The following is a 7,095-nucleotide window of genomic DNA, read 5'->3' on the forward strand; positions in this document are numbered from 1 at the left end:
CCCCCCCCCCACTCACCCTCCCCCCCCCCACACACCCTCCCCCCCCCCCACTCACCCTCCCCCCCCCCACTCACCCTCCCCCCCCCCACTCACCCTCCCCCCCCCCACTCACCCTCCCCCCCCCCACTCACCCTCCCCCCCCCCACTCACCCTCCCCCCCCCCCACTCACCCTCCCCCCCCCCACCACCCACCCCCCCCCACCACCCCCCCCCCCCACTCACCCTCCCCCCCCCCCACTCACCCACCCCCCCCCCCACTCACCCACCCCCCCCCCCACTCACCCTCCCCCCCCCCCACTCACCCTCCCCCCCCCCACCCCCCCCCCCACCCTCCCCCCCCCACTCACCCCCCCCCCCACTCACCCCCCCCCACCACCCCCCCCCCACTCACCCCCCCCCCACTCACCCCCCCCCACTCACCCCCCCCCACTCACCCCCCCCCCACTCATCCCCCCCCCCCACTCATCCCCCCCCCCCACTCATCCCCCCCCCCACTCATCCCCCCCCCCACTCATCCCCCCCCCCACTCATCCCCCCCCCCCACTCATCCCCCCCCCCACTCATCCCCCCCCCCACTCATCCCCCCCCCCACTCATCCCCCCCCCCACTCACCCCCCCCCACTCACCCCCCCCCCACTCACCCCCCCCCCACCACCCCCCCCCCCACACCCCCCCCACTCACCCCCCACCCCCCCCCACACCCCACCCCCCCCACTCACCCCACCCCCCCCCCCCACTCACCCCACCCCCCCCCCACTCACCCACCCCCCCCCCCACACCACCCTCCCCCCCCCCCACTCACCCTCCCCCCCCCCCACTCACCCTCCCCCCCCCCCCCCCACTCACCCTCCCCCCCCCACTCACCCTCCCCCCCACCACCCTCCCCCTCCCCCCCCCCCACTCACCCTCCCCCCCCCCACTCACCCTCCCCCCCCCACTCACCCTCCCCCCCCCACTCACCCTCCCCCCCCCACTCACCCTCCCCCCCCCACTCACCCTCCCCCCCCCACTCACCCTCCCCCCCCCACTCACCCCCCCCCCCACTCACCCCCCCCCACTCACTCCCCCCCCCACTCACCCTCCCCCCCCACTCACCCTCCCCCCCCCACTCACCCTCCCCCCCCCCACTCACCCTCCCCCCCCCCCACTCACCCTCCCCCCCCCCACTCACCCTCCCCCCCCCACTCACCCTCCCCCCCCCACTCACCCTCCCCCCCCCACTCACCCTCCCCCCCCACTCACCCTCCCCCCCCCACTCACCCTCCCCCCCCCCACTCACCCTCCCCCCCCCACTCACCCTCCCCCCCCCCACTCACCCTCCCCCCCCCCACTCACCCTCCCCCCCCCCACTCACCCTCCCCCCCCCCACTCACCCTCCCCCCCCCCACTCACCCTCCCCCCCCCCACTCACCCTCCCCCCCCCCACTCACCCTCCCCCCCCCACTCACCCTCCCCCCCCCCACTCACCCCCCACTCCCCCCCCCCACTCACCCCCCCCCCACTCACCCCCCCCCACTCACCCCCCCTCACCCCCCCCCACTCACCCCCCCCCCACTCACCCCCCCCACTCACCCCCCCCCACTCACCCCCCCCACTCACCCCCCACTCACCCCCCCCACCCCCCCCACCCCCCCCCCACTCACCCCCCCCACTCACCCCCCCCCACTCACCCCCCCCACTCACCCCCCCACTCACCCCCCCCACTCACCCCCCCCACTCACCCCCCCCACTCACCCCCCCCCACTCACCCCCCCCACTCACCCCCCCCACTCACCCCCCCCCCCCCACTCACCCCCCCCCACTCACCCCCCCCACTCACCCCCCCCCACTCACCCCCCCCCACTCACCCCCCCACCCCACTCACCCCCCCCACTCACCCCCCCACCCCCCCACTCACACAACCCCCCCCACTCACCACATCCGATCTCGTCTCCACCGCCCGCAGCGTCCACCTTTGCGTTGCAGCGCTGGGGTACGAGGTGATGGGGTCACCCACCCCCCCACTCACCCCCCACACTCACCCCCCCCACTAACCCCCCCACTCACCCCCCCCACTCACCCCCCCCCCCCACTCACCCCACCCCCCCCACTCACCACATCCGATCTCGTCTCCGCCGCCCGCAGCGTCCACCTTTGCGTTGCAGCGCTGTGCCGCGGGGTACGAGGTGATGGGGTCACCCACCGACGAGGCGGGGCCACTGCCGCCGCCGGAGGAGGAGGAGGAGGACGACATGTTGTTTACTGGTGGACAAGAGAGAGAGCGACAAGAGAGAGAGACAAGAGAGAGAGACAAAAGAGAGACAAGAGAGAGAGACAAAAGAGAGACAAGAGAGAGAGACAAAAGAGAGAGACAAAAGAGAGACAAGAGAGAGAGACAAAAGAGAGACGAGAGAGAGACAAGAGAAAGAGAGATGTTGACTGCTGTGCCAGGCTAGGTGCAGGAGGAGGTCACGTGACAGACCCAGGTGCCATGGGTTGACTGCTGTGCCAGGCTAGGTGCAGGAGGAGGTCACGTGACAGACCCAGGTGCTATGGGTTGACTGCTGTGCCAGGCTAGGTGCAGGAGGAGGTCACGTGACAGACCCAGGTGTCTATGGGTTGACTGCTGTGCCAGGCTAGGTGCAGGAGGAGGTCACGGGACAGACCCAGGTGCGATGGGTTGACTGCTGTGCCAGGCTAGGTGCAGGAGGAGGTCACGTGACATGCCCAGGTGTCTATGGTTTGACTGCTGTGCCAGGCTAGGTGCAGGAGGAGGTCACGGGACAGACCCAGGTGTCTATGGGTTTACTGCTGTGCCAGGCTAGGTGCAGGAGGAGGTCACGGGAGAGACCCAGGTGCTATGGGTTGACTGCTGTGCCAGGCTAGGTGCAGGAGGAGGTCACGGGACAGACCCAGGTGTCTATGGGTTGACTGCTGTGCCAGGCTAGGTGCAGGTCACGGGACAGACCCAGATGCTATGGGTTGACTGCTGTGCCAGGCTAGGTGCAGGAGGAGGTCACGGGACAGACCCAGGTGCTATGGGTTGACTGCTGTGCCAGGCTAGGTGCAGGAGGAGGTCACGGGACAGACTCTGGTGCCATGGGTTTACTGCTGTGCCAGGCTAGGTGCAGGAGGAGGTCACGGGACAGACCCAGGTGCTATGGGTTGACTGCTGTGCCAGGCTAGGTGCAGGAGGAGGTCACGGGACAGACCCAGGTGCTATGGGTTGACTGCTGTGCCAGGCTAGGCGCAAGAGGAGGTCACGGGACAGACCCCGGTGCGATGGGTTGACTGCTGTGCCAGGCTAGGTGCAGGAGGAGGTCACGGGACAGACCCTGCCGGTGCCACGGGTTGACTGCTGTGCCAGGCTAGGTGCAGGAGGAGGTCACGGGACAGACCCAGGTGCCATGGGTTGACTGTTGTGCCAGGCTAGGTGCAGGAGCTCACGGGACAGACCCAGGTGCCATGGGTTGACTGCTGTGCCAGGCTAGGTGCAGAAGGTCACGGGACAGACCCAGGTGCCATGGGTTGACTGCTGTGCCAGGCTAGGTGCAGGAGCTCACGGGACAGACCCAGGTGCCATGGGTTGACTGCTGTGCCAGGCTAGGTGCAGGAGGAGGTCACGGGACAGACCCAGGTGCCATGGGTTAACTGCTGTGCCAGGCTCGGTGCAGGAGGGTGACCGGCGCAGCAGCAGCAGCAGAATCTGTCAATCGTCGTGAGATGGCACCACGGCGGTGCAGTGTGGTGCGGTGTGGGTGCGGTGTGGTGCGATGTTTTGTGGTGTGGGTGTGGTGCGATGTTTTGTGGGTGTGGTGTGGTGTGGGTGCGGTGCGGTGTGGTGCGGTGTGGGTGCGGTGCGGTGTGGTGTGGGTGTGGTGCGGTGCGGTGTGGTGTGGTGCGGTGCGGTGTGGTGTGGTGTGGTGCGGTGTGGGTGCGGTGCGGTGCGGTGTGGGTGCGGTGCGGTGTGGGTGCGGTGCGGTGCGGGTGCGGTGTGGGTGCGGTGTGGGTGCGGTGTGGGTGCGGTGTGGGTGCGGTGTGGGTGCCGTGCCGTGCGGTGCGTTGCGGTGCGTTGCGGCGCTGTGCGGCGTCTCACGTATGCGCCACGCAGCGATGCCCACGGCCGCCAGCACGAGCACGAGCAGCACCACGGCGAGGAAGCGGCACAGCGACGTGCGCAGGCAGCCACTCGACACCTTCGATCCTGCCGGAGCGACAGGCGCTGCACCACAACGGCAAAGAAATCAGCGGACTACCCGATGGCAGAGGTCGCAACCGGGTACCCGATACCCGGCTACCCGTACCCGGTGAAAAATATAAAATAAATTAAAATGAAAACAAATAAATGTATTTTATATTTTTTTACCTATGTCACTTCACCGGAGAAAACACACAAGAGATTAGCCATATTTGTTTGTTGTAGTACAGAGTTAGACTGATACATTTAATCTAAATTGTCTTTATTGTTCGACTTGCATCTCACTGGGATTTGTGCACACAGCGTTGATGTGCGGTGCTTTTGCCTGGATTTTTCTGTTGCGTGTAATCACTTTAAACTTTAACTTGTGCACGTTTTTGTTTGTTGCGGTTGCATCCGATTCAAGAGCCGAATGGCTCACAGGGCCATACCAAAGAAATTAACTGAACTGACCCCCAGGTAGCCTTAGGAGACCGTCGGGGCAAGTGCCCTTCGCGAGCGAGCACGTGGGTGCACGACGGGGGTGGGCAGGTGGGCCGGCGAACCGCGCCCGGCCGCCTTTGTCTCCCCAGGCACCGGATGTTCAACGTGGGGGAGGTCCGGGACCGGTTCAGATTACGTGACTTCACCGAAAGAACCAAGAAGATGAATCCCTGCAGTCACGAAAGAAGCTTTCAATCGACATTTGGTTCAGATTAATCGTCGCCGGTTGTTGGCCGTGAGCGGGAATCGAACTCGGGTCGCCGGGTTCGTAGCGCGGCGTAGCGCTGACCGCTACACGGCCCACACACGCTCACACCCACATGTACACGGACCCACCCACGCACTCGCTCACTCGCACATTCAGCCACACACACGCTCACTCACCTGCTCACCCACCCGCACCTACAGCCACCCACGGAGTCAGCCACCCATAAATACACTCACCCTCCCACCTACACACTCACCCACACGCTCACCTACACGCCCACCCACCAACTCACCCACCCACCCACACACACACTCACCCACCTACTCACCCACCCGCACGTAGAGCCACCCACGAACTCACTGAGCCACCCACCCATACATACGTTCACCCACACGCTCGCCCATCCACATACTCACCCACATATACCCTCACCCACCCAGCCATATACTCAATCACCGATACAAACACTCACCCGCACATACACCCACCTGCAGACTCACTCACCCACCCACCCACCTCCACACTCACCCATCAACTCACCCACTCACTCACCCACCAACTCACCCACACATACACCCACCCGCCTACACACTCGCCCACCAACGCACCCACTCGACCACCCATCTACACACTCATCCACCTACACACTCACCCACCAACTCACCCACTCACCCACTCACCCACCCACCTCCACACTCACCCACCAACTCACCCACTCACTCACCAACTCACCCACCAACTCACCCACCAACTCACCCACTCACCCACCCATCTACACACTCATTCACCTACACACTCACCCACCAACTCACCCACTCACCCACCCACCTCCACACTCACCCACCAACTCACCCACTCACTCACCAACTCACCCACCAACTCACCCACCTACACACTCACCCACCAACTCACCCGCCCACCTACACACTCACCCACCCGCCTACACACTCACCCACTCACCCACCTGCCTACACACTCACCCACCAACTCACCCACCTACACACTCATCCACTCACTCACCCACACACCCACTCACTCATCCACCCACCTACACACTCACCCACCAACTCACCTACTCACCCGCTTACACACTCACCCACCAACTCACCCACTTACTCACCCACCAACTCACCCACTCACCCGCTTACACACTCACCCACCAACTCACCCACTTACCCACCCACCTACACACTCACCCACCAACTCGCTCACTCACCCACCCACCAGCCTACACACTCACCCACCAACTCACCCACCAACTCACCCACTCATCTACACATTCACCCACCAACTCACCCACTCACCCACCAGCCTACACACTCACCCACCAACTCACCCACCTACACACTCATCCACTCACTCACCCACACACCCACTCACTCACCCACCCACCTACACACTCACCCACCAACTCACCCACTCACCCGCTTACACACTCACCTACCAACTCACCCACTTACTCACCCACCAACTCACCCACTCACCCGCTTACACACTCACCCACCAACTCACCCACTCACCCGCTTACACACTCACCTACCAACTCACCCACTCACCCACCAACTCCCCCACCAACTCACCCATTCACCAACTCACCCACCAACCCACCCACCCAGACCCCCCCACGACTCACCAGACCCCTGCTGGGGAGGGTGCCTAGGGATGCTGTAGGCTGGGGGTTGATCCGCGCCGTACTGGGGGGGGTAGCCCGGCTGGGGAGGGTACCCCGGTTGAGTGGGGTACCCCGGTTGAGTGGGGTACCCCGGTTGAGTGGGGTAGCCCGGGTAGCCAGGCTGAGGGGGGTACCCTCCTCCGGGTTGCACGGGTGTGGGTTGCATAGCTGGGTAGGGGTACCCCTGTAAGGGGGTCAGGAAGAGAGGGAGGGGGGAGAGGGAGAGGTTAGAACCCTACAGGTACACACACAGACACAGGTATACACACACAGACTCACTCCCACACACACAGGTACACACACAGTGTCACTCCAACAAACAAAGATCCCCCGTGTAGCCTTAAGAGACCGTTGGGGCAAGTGCTGTTTGCGAGCGGCAGCACCGGTGCAGGGGGTGTGGGGTGGCAAGCACCACCCACGGCCGCCTTTGTCTCCCCCAGCTACTCAGTTGAGGCTGAGTCGACCTAGGGGGAGGCCCAGGACCGGTTCAGATTCATCGTCGCCGGTGTTGGCCGTGAGCCGGAATCGAACTCGGGTCGCCGGGTTCGTAGCGCG

The sequence above is a fragment of the Lampetra fluviatilis genome, chromosome 68 (assembly GCF_964198595.1).
Source record: "Lampetra fluviatilis chromosome 68, kcLamFluv1.1, whole genome shotgun sequence".
Classification (NCBI taxonomy): domain Eukaryota; kingdom Metazoa; phylum Chordata; class Hyperoartia; order Petromyzontiformes; family Petromyzontidae; genus Lampetra; species Lampetra fluviatilis.